Source organism: Mus musculus, chromosome 16 (assembly GCF_000001635.26).
Source record: "Mus musculus strain C57BL/6J chromosome 16, GRCm38.p6 C57BL/6J".
Lineage (NCBI taxonomy): Eukaryota > Metazoa > Chordata > Mammalia > Rodentia > Muridae > Mus > Mus musculus.
This window is the reverse complement of record NC_000082.6, coordinates 68887580-68900081: the sequence shown is the minus strand read 5'-3', so window position 1 is coordinate 68900081 and position 12502 is coordinate 68887580. Positions and strand designations below refer to the sequence as shown.

The following is a 12502-nucleotide window of genomic DNA, read 5'->3' as shown; positions in this document are numbered from 1 at the left end:
TTGTGGTTAATAATAATGCCAGGCCACTGAGAAAAACTGTTGTATGAGAGTGTTGTTCGGTTGTTTGCTTGTTTGCTTGTTTGTTTTGTTTTTCCTAAGCGAGAACATCAACATGGCTAACCTATGAAACCCAGATTATCGTATTATAAACCCAGACACTGAGCATGACATTTCTGGATTTAGAGTTTGTCCTGCTGAATTGTGTTCTATTATATTGTTTTGACCCTTATTTTCCATTGTTACTATACTATTCCTTCTGCTTACTCTGCTACTACATTTTTGAAAATTAGAAGTATATAACTTGTCTTTTGTGGTACATGGACTTGTGAGTTAGTAGATTTCCTGGGTCCTATAAGATATTGTTCAATTACATTCTTGATCAGTGTTGAGATTTTTCAGATCAGTGGAGACTAAGGAAGTTACAGAAAATGCATTTTGCTTTATTAGAAAGCTATGGGCATTTATGGGAAATGATTCTGGTTAAAAAAAAAAAAAAGGTATGTGATTGGGAATGTTATTGCTTAGGTTAATTTTGAATGTCCTTCAATGGGATTCATCATCACTCTGGAACAAAACACGTTTCTAGATTAGGTTAAGTTGGAAAGTCCCACTGCAAATGTGAGTGTTACCATTCCCTTCACTGGGGACTGGACTGATTTAGAAAAAGTAAGCTTCAGAGCAGTATTTGACTATTTTTTCCTGTTTGCTTCCTGACTGAAATTGCAGTGTTACACAGTATCTATGTATAAGTAATGCCTGGCTTCCATACCATTCTGCACTATCACCTCAGATTGTGAGAGTCTTTTGCAAAGCCATATACAAGTCACTAAAGGACCATCTGAGCATATAACACATTCAATTTTGCCACTCTGTCATCTACTGAGTTGTTTGGAGTACTAGGGAGAAAACCTTCAGGTCACACGCTCTATCACTGGGGGCTATATCCACACTCCTCAGCCTTCTATTTCTGACAAACTCTACATCGAACTAACTGTTGGACAAATGAAGAAAACTGTGTCTCTCAGTCACAGCTAACCCAATCATGCAAACAAGATTTTTCAGTGAGATGAAAATCAAGTTAATGTTACTGCACTGCATATAATCAAGAAGCAGAAAGAAAAAGATATAAATGGAAAGGTAGAAGATGAGGAAAGATCTAATGAGTGAGAAAAATCCCTGTGAATTGTTACCACAATAAGAAACCAAATCATTCAAAATAAGTAGGAAAATATTTTCCTAAGTTCGGCGGGTCCCGGACCAAGATGGCGACCGCTGCTGCTGTGGCTTAGGCCGCCTCCCCAGCTGGGTGGGCACCTGTCCTCCGGTCCGGAAGGTGGCCGGCTGTCCCCGGCCCACACAGGGTGCTGCCTCAGCGCCTCTGTGCTTCTGCCTGTTCCAGAAGCTGTCAGGTTCTCTGGCGCACCCTCTCACCTGTTCAGACTAATTTCCTAAGTTCGGCGGGTCTCGGACCAAGATGGCGATCGCTGCTGCTGTGGCTTAGGCCGCCTCCAAAAAAAAAAAAAAAAAAATAAGTAGGAAAATAAATGTAAAACCAAAATCACTATAACCCTCACCACAGCAGTGCATGTAAAAGCCATTTCTATGTATTAGAAAGCACAAAATGCTCAAGTCTTGTTAGTCCATCAAGCAGTCCCTTGCTAATCATCAGTTGCAAAATTTTAGCAATGAAACATGAAGTAAGCCAAGTGACAGGCTTCCTTCTGTTCACTCAACAAATGCACACTTAGCCATTTTCCACCATCTGCTTCAGAAAGCAGAGAAGCTGCAAATGAAGGGTAGTAAAATTGGTATCACAATATCGAAAGACAGAGTGCACCGGGGAAAGTTTGCTGTTTAAGTGTGGCACAACAAATAAACAACACGATCAACCCTTTGAAGCATACTCAGCTAGGAAAGAAACTCGAGTCAATGGGAAAAGAGTTGCTAATCCGGGTCAGAAATCCTCACTGCTATTTCCTTTAGCCTGCTGTACTACCTTAAGAAATAAACACACACTGTCTGAATAACACTTGGATGCAAATTAAGCTGTCTTCTCACAAACACATCAATAATTCTACTTAAAAGAGAATTTATTTTCTGAAAGCTACCCCCAAAATGGAATTGTATTGGTGCATGGATACCTGGATGTGTGTGTGTGTGTGTGTGTGTGTGTGTGTGTGTGTGTGTGTGTTTCAATTGAAGCACAGATAGTGTTGACCAGAGAAGTTAGGACCCATCATACCATTTTAATTTGCTATTTATTTATGCATTTATCTATCTATCTATCTATCTATCTATCTATCTATTTATTTTCTGGGTACTTGAACATGAAAATAAATGCTATTTAAAATATAAATTTTAACAATTATTGGAAGTAGAATATAAGGGAAAAGATGATGGAAGATAAGTTGGAGCTGAAAGTGGTAGAGATTAAATATACCAGGGGCTAAAAATGAAATAAAAATTTGAAAATATTTCTTCTCCATTCAAGTGATCTTATGCGGTTATCAGGGAAGTCATGATAATGCTACCACCTCTTGATACAGAATGCTAGTTAAGAACTTTAAAGTGATTCTGTAAATGTGAAATCTAAATTGCACCATTAAGCTTCTATCCTTGCTCAGTCTGGCATAATTCTTGCTTGTCCAATGACATGTACAAATATCCTGAGTACAATCGGACTTGCAACTGAGGGGACTTTCCTAGTTTACTTTTCATTACTCACTTGTCTGAACTTCCTTGGTTGTTTGACATCTTTTGCAAAGCCCAGCTTAAATCAGAATTTTCCCAAGACCTTCAAAAGCCACAATGTTTTTCTAGTGATAACTCAATGAAAAAATAATAACTGATAATATGATTCAGGTGATGACCAGAAATATAATTATTTTGTACAATAGCAGTTTGCATATCCCAGCCTGACATCAAACTCACTAAATCAAATAAAAAAGAAAGAAAGAAAGAAAGAAAGAAAGAAAGAAAGAAAGAAAGAAAGAAATTACACTGAACTACTCAACAACGTGCCTCTACCTTCTGTGATTTAGTAATTCGTGTATAAAAATTACTAATCATAAAGGAATTACAAGGTTTTTCTTTTTTTTTTTTTGAGTTGCAGGGAAACATAACAAGGAGCAATTTTACTTATTTCAGCTTGAATTTGGTGATGACATAGAAACTATTCAAGACCTTCAGTAGGTTTAATTGGTGAAGACTTAGAAAAGGAATTAAGTGTTTCAAAATTCATTAAAGGATAGAGCAGTTTCCAGGTGATCAGGAATTTATTCCTGTGAGTTAGGTAAAGAGATGATGATGCTATTGTGGATGTTCAAGTGTTCTTTAAGAAAGGCCTGGTTAGGAAATGCTAAGAAACCATTAAAGTCATTCAGTTTGCCAAGTTCAGTTATCTCTTTGCTATATAATAAAGACAGGTAACTATTCTTCTCTCTGTCCTTTAAACTCCAATGGAGATCTCACAGGGCATAGTCTTAACTGATACCAAAAGTGAGATGGCCTATAGACAATCAAGGCAGAAAACCACAGCTCCTTGACTCTAGGCTCTAGTAAGGAAGAAGAAAGAAATAGGGGAGAGGTACACTTAAGGCCTTTGACATAACTGCAATCTGGTTCAGGAATTATGTATGCTGAAAGGAAAATGTCCCTCAGCAACATGAAGTCATAAACGTTTCAAAATTATTCATTCAACAAGTTAATTTTGTCATAAGCTTGCTTTTGACTTACTGAAAATAGTTGCATACATTTTTACATGTTCAGTATATATATAAGTCTAAATTTATGAAGTCAAATTCTCAAGTTTTTCAGGTGCTTAAGAAAATGTACAAACATAAAAATAAAATGTTAAAAAAATTGATAGCACATTATTTTTCAATTATAATTTAAGGTGTAAACCCAATTTTTATACTCAAATGTCACAGAATATTATTTGTTATTCTGCCTTTTTCTTTAAAATGTGATACATTAGTATACAATTAAGAATAGAAATTTTATTTCAATTTAAATTAAGATGAATAGTAAGGAGCCCAGCACATTATAAAGAATTTATATGGGGCACAGAACTAAACAAAGAATTTTCAACTGTGGGATATCAAATGGCCGGGAAGCACAGGACAGTGAGGGCTACACAGAGAAAACCTGTCTGGAGAAACCAAAAAAAAAAAACAACAACAACAACAACAACAAAAAAAAAAACAACCAACCAACCAAACAAACAAACAAAAACAAAAAAAAACAAACAACAACAAAAAAGAAACAAAAAACAACAAACAAACAAACAAATGGTGCTTATTGGTAAAGCTCTTGCTTGTCTCACATGTGCAAGTCTCTGACTTTTCTTGCCAGCAGCAGCACATTTGACAAACAGTAATATCTCATCCTCAGAAGAGGCTAATTCTTTTCCACCAGTCATAAACTACATGTATTTCATTGGCTAGGGCTGGAACCTTGAGAAATTTACCATCTTCAGTGTTAACATCCCATTGTTATTGGCACTGTTGAAGTCTTATATCCATGCAAACATTTCTAGGAGAAACTGTCTAATCGAAACTCTGTTACAAATCAGTCTTTCCTAAACATTTTTTCACTTCATGTTTTTCTTGTTAGCACCCTTTATAATGTAATTTTTGACAATGAGTTGTTACTGTTTGTATTCTTTTTGAAAATTGTAGAGTGTGAAACTTAAAAATTGTAAGGGAGACAATGATGAAGTGGTATAGAAAATATACTTCAGAAGTTTATACTTTCTGGTTTTTTTGTAGAAGTCAAAATATTGAAATTAATGTGGCATCAGTAAAATTATCATCTGCTGCCAAAGCTAATTTAATGAGGGGATGATAGAAATTGATCAAGAATACCCTCTATTAATGTTTACTTATGCATCTGCAAAACTGACCATAATAGAGTATTTCACACTAAAATATTTTAAATCATAAAACAGTTGAAAGTATAGTTTGTAATTTGTTATTAAAATTAGCAAATAGTAATTACCTAGAATTTATATAGCCATACTGTTCAAGTCAAATTTATTTTTTTAATATTATTTAAGAGAATAATTTCATTTTATTTCTTCCAGTATTATATTTTAAATTTACCATTTCATCTTAAAATAATACTAAATATATAAATATATAGTACTAATATGAGTAACATCTATTAATTTTTAAAAATGGCCAGCTTTTATTCTTTGTGGAATATTTTTTTTTTTTTGCAATCTAAAGGATTTTCCATATGAGGCTCATTCCATCAGAGTTACTGAAGAACCATAATTAATTAAACTGTGTATTTAGTACAAGCATACAAATTTATGGAGAGGCAACAGATCTAGGTTAAAAGGTGGTAATAAAAAGTCAGTTTAGAAATGGGTAACACATGGAGCTAAAAGAAGTGATTCTGAGATAGAAAAGTCACAGATAAACCATATTAGAAGTCATCTAAGGAGAGGACACCACTAGTTAAAGCTTACATTCTGTTTAGAAAGTATGTCACAAAATGTTCATAAATGAATGTCTCATCCGAATGAAACTGTGTAGTATCTCGATATAAAAGATCAGCACTTGGGAAGTTCAATAATAATCTGAAAGAGGAGAATATTAGTATGCAGATACTGAGATATTGGTTTTATCACTATTTTGTTGTTTTCTTTTACAAATTATTTTATTTTAAAATACACTTTCTGCTCTGATGGCAGTGTTATTCGATTCAAAATTGCAAATATTGCCAGTAGTCTCCTTTAAAATGTTGGAAAAGCACTATGGTTGAAGGCATGGCACACTTGATCATTGAACATGGAGGGAACACGATATAGAAGCTTCATCCCTACTGGCTAGTTCTCATAATACAGCAGATACTATGAATGCTACTAGAAGATAGAAGTCCTCAGCAACCTTACCTAGAGCTACATTCTTGACTGAACTGACAGGATATGGCCACTGGTGCAATAGTGGATAAAATCAATGAAGAATTAACACTTTCTAATTAGAAACCAGTTCCATTCCACAAGATGAAACACATGCCTATAAACATTATAAAGCCAATTATATAATTCTAGATTAGTCAAAGGACTATAGAAGAACCAACCACTATTATATTGCTAAAAGGACATAGAATTAAGATGACTCCTTATTACTTACCATTATACACATAGATTAAAGCATCGTTAATCCGTCTTCAGAAAAAAAATTCTATTGTTAGTAAGTTATGATTAATGTAGAGTTCAACATTGTGCCTACATACAAAGAACAAGAGATTTAGTCATAAATATAATAAATTGTGATGGTTATAATTGGTCATAACTTGAATACATCTGGAATTAAAAAGAACACAATGACTAGGCACAGCTATGAAATTCTCTCTCTCTCTCTCTCTCTCTCTCTCTCTCTCTCTCTCTCTCTCTCTTTTCTAATTTAATCATTTGAAGTGGGAAGGCATACTTCTTAACAGGGTTGAGATGGAAGAGTAAACCTTTAATTTAATTTTTTTTTAATTGGATCTTGATCTTGGGTCCTGGATCTCTCAGTGACTAGCCTGTGCAGGTGACAGTGCGGACTACAGAAGCAACACAGCTTCTGGAAAAGACCCTTTTTCGGGCTCCAGACATCCGAGCACTTTCCCTGCCAGAGGAAAGGTGTCTGCCCAGGAGGGAGCACCTGAGGGACCCATCTTGGGTCACGGATCCCTCAGAGACTAGTCTGTTCAGGTGACAGTGCAGAATATAGAAGCTACACAGCTTCTGGCACAGACCCCATTTTGGGCTCCAGGCATCCCAGGCACCTTCCCTGCCAGCAGAGTGGTGTCTGCCCCACCTGGGATAGCTCTGCCGCTGAGCACCTGGGGGAGCCATCTTGGGTCCTGGATACTTCAGAGACAAGTCTGTGCAGGTGAGAGTGTGGACTACAGAAGCTACACACCTTCTAGGACATGCCAAAGTGATACAGCTTCTGGCAAAGATTCCATTTCGGGCTCCAGACATCTGGGCACCTTCCCTGCCAGAGGAGAGGTGTCCTTGGGGGGGGGGTTGGAGGGGGAGCTCAGCTACAGAGCACCTGGGGAGCCATCTTGGGTCCTGGATCCCTCAAAGACAACCCTGTATAGGTGAGAGTGTGGACTACAGAAGCTACACAGCTTCTGGGACATGTAGAAGTGACACAGCTTCTGGGACAGGCCCTGTTTCAGACGTCATCTTCAGTCAGGAGGCAGGTCCTAATGCTAGATATCTGTGCACCTTCTCGGAAAGAGGAGAGCTTCCCTGCAGAGAGTACTCTGATCACTGAAACTCAGGAGAGAGCTACACTCCAAGGTCTGCAGACAGAGGCTAACATTATCACAGGAGGAACAAGTTCCAACCAGAGACAACTATAGCAACTAACTCCAGAGAATACCAGATGGCAAAAGGCAAACATAAGAATCTTACTAACAGAAACCAAGACCACTCACCATCATCAGAACCCAGAACTCCCAACTCAGCCAGTCCTGGATACCCCAACACACCCGAAATGCAAGACTCATATTTAAAATCATATCTCTTGATGCTGGTAGATGTCATCAAGAAAGACTTTAATAACTCACTTAAAGAAATACAGGAGAACACTGCTAAGAGGTAGAAGTCCTTAAAGAAAAGCAGGAAAACACAAGCAAAGAAGTGACAGAATTGAAGAAAACCATACAAGACCTAAAAAGGGAAGTAGACACTATAAAGAAAACCCAAAGTGAGGCATTGCTGGAGATAGAAACCCTAAGGAAGAAATCTGGAACCATAGATGCAAGCATCAGCAACAGAATACAAGAGATGGAAAGAGAATCTCAGGTGCAGAAGATTCCATAGAGAATATCAGCACAACAATCAAAGAAAATGCAATATGCAAAAAGATCATAATTCAAAACATCCAGGAAATCCAGGACACAATGAAAAGACCAAACCTACGGATAATAGGAATAGATGAGAATGAAGATTCTCAACTTAAAGGGCCAGCAAATATCTTCAACAAAATTATAGAAGAAAACTTCCTAAACCTAAGGAAAGAGATGCCCATGAACATACAAGAAGCCTACAGAACTCTAAATAGACTGGACCAGAAAAGAAATTCCTCCTGACACATAATAATCAGAACAACAAATGCACTAAGTAAAGATAGAATACTAAAAGCAGTAAGGGAGAAAGGTCAAGTAACATATAAAGGCAAGCCTATCAGAATTACACCAGACTTTTCACCAGATACTATGAATGCCAGAAGATCCTAGAGAGATGTTATGCAGACCCAAAGAGAACACAAATGCCAGCCCAGGCTACTATACCCAACAAAACTCTCAATTACCATAGATGGAGAAACCAAAGTATTCCATGATAAATCCAAATTCACACAATATCTTTTTATCAATTCAGCCCTTCAAAGGATAATAAAGGGAAAACACCAACCCAAGGGCAGAAACTACACCCTAGAAAAAGAAAGAAATTAATCCTTCAACAAACCTAAAAGAAGACAGCCATAAGAACAGAATCCCAATTTTCACAACAAAAATAACAGGAAGAAACAATTACTTTTCTTTAATTTCCCTTAATATCAATGGACTCAATTTCCCAATAGAAAGACATAGACTAATAGACTGGCTACACAAACGGGACCCAACATTTTGTTGCTTAGAGGAAACCCACCTCAGGGAAAAGGACAGACACCACCTCAGAGTGAAAGACTGGAAAACAATTTTCCAAGCAAATGGACCGAAGAAAGAAGCTGGAGTAGCCATTCTTATATCGAATAAAATTGACTTCCAACCCAAAGTTATCAAAAAAGACAAGGAGGGGAACTTCATACTTATCAAAGGTAAAATCTACCAAGATGAACTCTCAATTCTGAATACCTGTGCTCCAAATACAAGGGAAACTAAATTTATTAGAGAAACTTTAGTAAAGCTCAAAGCACAGATGGCACTTCACACAATAATAGTGGGAGACTTCAACAGCCCACTTTCACCAATGGACAGATCCTGGAAACAGAAACTTAACAGAGACACATGGACACTAACAGAAGTTATGGAAAAAATGGATTTAATTGATATCTACAGAACATTTTATCCTAAAACAAAAGGATATACCTTCTTCTCAACACCACATGGTACCTCCTCCAAAGTTGACCATATAATTGGTCACAGAACAGGACTCAATAGATACAAAAATATTGAAATTATCCCATGCATCCTATTTAATCACCACAGACTAAGGCTGATCTTCAATAACAACATAAATAATAGAAAGCTAACATTCACGTGGATACTGAACAACACTTTACTCAATGTTACCTTGGTAAAGGATGAAATAAAGAAAGAAATTAAAGACTTTTTAGAGTTTAATGAAAATGCAGCCACAACATACCCAAACTTATAGGAAACAATAAAGTCCTAAGAGGAAAACTCATTGCTCTGAGTTCCTCCAAAAAGAAACTAGAGAGAGCATACACTATCAGACTGACAGCACACTTATAAGCTCTAGAACGAAATGAAGTAAATTAACCCAAGAGGAATAGACAGTGGGAAATAATCAAAGTCTGGGCTGAAATCAACCAAGGGGAAACAAAAAGAACTATTCAAAGAATCAACCAAACCAGGAGTTGGTTCTTTGAGAAAAATCAACAATATAGATAAACCCTTAGCCAGACTAACTAGAGGACACAGGAACAGTAGCTTAATTAACAAAATCAAAAATGAAAAGGGAGACATAACAACAGAACTTAAGGAAATCCAAAACATCATCAGATTCTACTACAAAAGGCTATACTCAACAAAACTAGAAAACCTGGATGAAATGGACAACTTCATAGACAGATACCAGGTACCAAAGTTAAATCAGGATCAGATTAACTATCTAAACAGTCCCATTTCCCCTAAAGAAGTAGAAGCAGTCATTAATAGTCTCCCAACCAAAAGAAGCCCAGGGCAAGATGGATTTATTGCAGAGTTCTATCAGACCTTCAAAGAAGACCTAATTCCAACTCTTCTCAAACTATTCCACAAAATAGAAACAGAAGGTACCCTATCCAATTCATTCTATGAAGGCACAATTTCTCTGATACCTAAACCACACAAAGATCCAACAAAGAAAGAGAAATTCAGACCAATTTCCCTTATGAATATCAATGCAAAAATACTCAATAAAAACCAAATCCAAGAGCACATCAAAATGATCATCCATCATGACCAAAGGCTTCATCCCAGGGATGCAGGGGTGGTTTAATATATGGAAATCCATCAATGTAATCCACTATATAAACAAATTCAAACACAAAAGCCACATGATCATCTTGTTAGATGCTGAGAAAGCATTTGACAATATCCAACACCCATTCATGATAAAAGTTTTGGAAAGGTCAGGGATTCAAGGCCCATAACTAAACATAATAAAATCAATCTACAGCAAAACAGTAGCCAACATCAAACTAAATGGAGAGAAACTCTTTCAATCCCACTAAAATCAGGGACTAGACAAGGATGCCTCTTTCTCTCTACCTATTCAACATAGTAATTGAAGTTCTAGCCAGAGCAATTCCACAACAAAAGGAGATCAAGGGGATACAAATTGGAAAGGAAGAGGTCAAAATATCACTTTTTGCAGATGATATGATAGTATATATAAGTGACCCCCAAAAATTCCACCAGACAACTCCTAAACCTGATAAACAGCTTCAGTGCAGTAGCTGGATATAAAAATTAACTCAAATAAATCAATGGCCTTTCTCTACACAAAGAATAAACGGACTGAGAAAGAAATTAGGGAAACAACACACTTCACAATAGTCACAAATAGTATAAAATATCTTGGTGTGACTCTAACTAAGGAAGAGAAAGAGCTGTATTATAAGAATTTCATGTCTCTGAAGAAAGAAATTGAAGAAGATCTCAGAAGATGGAAAGATCTCCCATGCTCATGGATCAGCAGGATTAATTATAGTAAAAATGGCTATCCTGCCGAAAGCAATCTATAGATTCAATGCAATCCCCATCAATTCTTCACTGAGATAGAAAGGGCAATTTGCAAATTCATCTGGAAAAATAAAAAAACCTAGGATAGCAAAAACTATTCTCAACAATAAATGAACCTCTGGTGGAATCACCATGCCTGACATTAAGCTGTACTACAGAGCAATTGTGAGACAAGTAGATCAATGGAATAGAATTGAAGACACAGAAGTGAATCCACACAGCTATGGTCACTAAATCTTTGACAAGGGAGCTAAAACCATCCAGTGGAAAAAAAAGACAGCATTTTCAACAATGGTGCTGGCACAACTGGTGGTTATCATGTAGAAGAATGCGAATTGTTCCATTCTTTTTTTTTTTTTTTTTTTTTTTTTTTTTTTTTTTTTGTGGAGATCATTGTTGTCGACTTTATAAAATCAAACAAAAATTACATTGTCTTGGTAAAGTAACTGAAGTTGATAAGGCTTTCTGTGAAAAACACAAATTCAGGAACTTGTTTAGCTCATTAGTGTTGCTTCTTCTAAATGAACAGCCTTCTGTGAGCCTGGCTTTTCCTCCTGTGGGCTGGCACAACACAGTTGAACAACCCACACAAAGAACCACAGTCTTCACATGGCTGAAAACTGTAATAATCTTGTAGCAACCTGGGTATTTCAAATCCATGAAGAATTTGGGCTCTGAACCAGCTGTTTCTTCTTATGTTTTTTTTTTCTTCTCCTCTTCCAAGGAAGGGTGTAATAGATCTCTAGCCAGGGGCATGGTGATGGCTCTGCAAGCGAGGCTGCTCCAGGTCGCTGAGACAAGCTGCTTGCTTTCCGAATTGTTCTTATCTCCTTGTACAAAGCTCAAGTCTAAGTGGATCAAAGACCTCCACATAAGACCAGAGACACTGAAATTAATAGAGGAATAAATAGGGAAAAGCCTCGAAGATATGGGCACAGGGGAAAAATTCCTAAACAGAACAGTAATGGCTTGTGCGGTAAAATAAAGAATTGACCAATGGGACCTCATAAAATTGCAAAGCTTCTGTAAGGCAAAAGACACTGTCAATAAGACAAAAAGGCCACCAACAGATTGGGAAAAGATTTTTACCAATCCTAAATCTAATAGGGGACTAATATCCAATATATACAAAGAGCTCAAGAAGCTGAACTCCAGAAATAACCCCATTAAAAAATGGGGCACAGAGCTAAACAAAGAATTCTCAAATGAGGAATATCGAATGGCTGAGAAGCACCTGAAAAAATGTTCAATATCCTTAATCATCAAGGAAATGCAAATCAAAACAACCTTGAGATTCTACCTCACAACAGTCAGAATTGTTGTGATCAAAAATTCAGGTGACAGCAGATGCTGGCAAGGATGTGGAGAAAGAGGATGTGGTGGGATTGCAAGCTTGTAAAACCACTCTGGAAGTCAGTCTTGAGGTTCCTCAGAAAATTGGACATAATACTACCGGAAGATTCAGCAATACCTCTCCTGTGCATAAACCCAGAAGAAGTTCCAACTGGTAATAAGAACACCT

General features: G+C 36.8%; 1 pseudogene; it reads right to left on the bottom strand.

Annotated features, from left to right (window-relative positions):
* Window positions 1-11385: 11385 nt before the first annotated feature.
* Window positions 11386-11736, bottom strand: Gm46542 (annotated as a pseudogene).
* Between the last annotated feature and the right edge of the window lie 766 nt (window positions 11737-12502).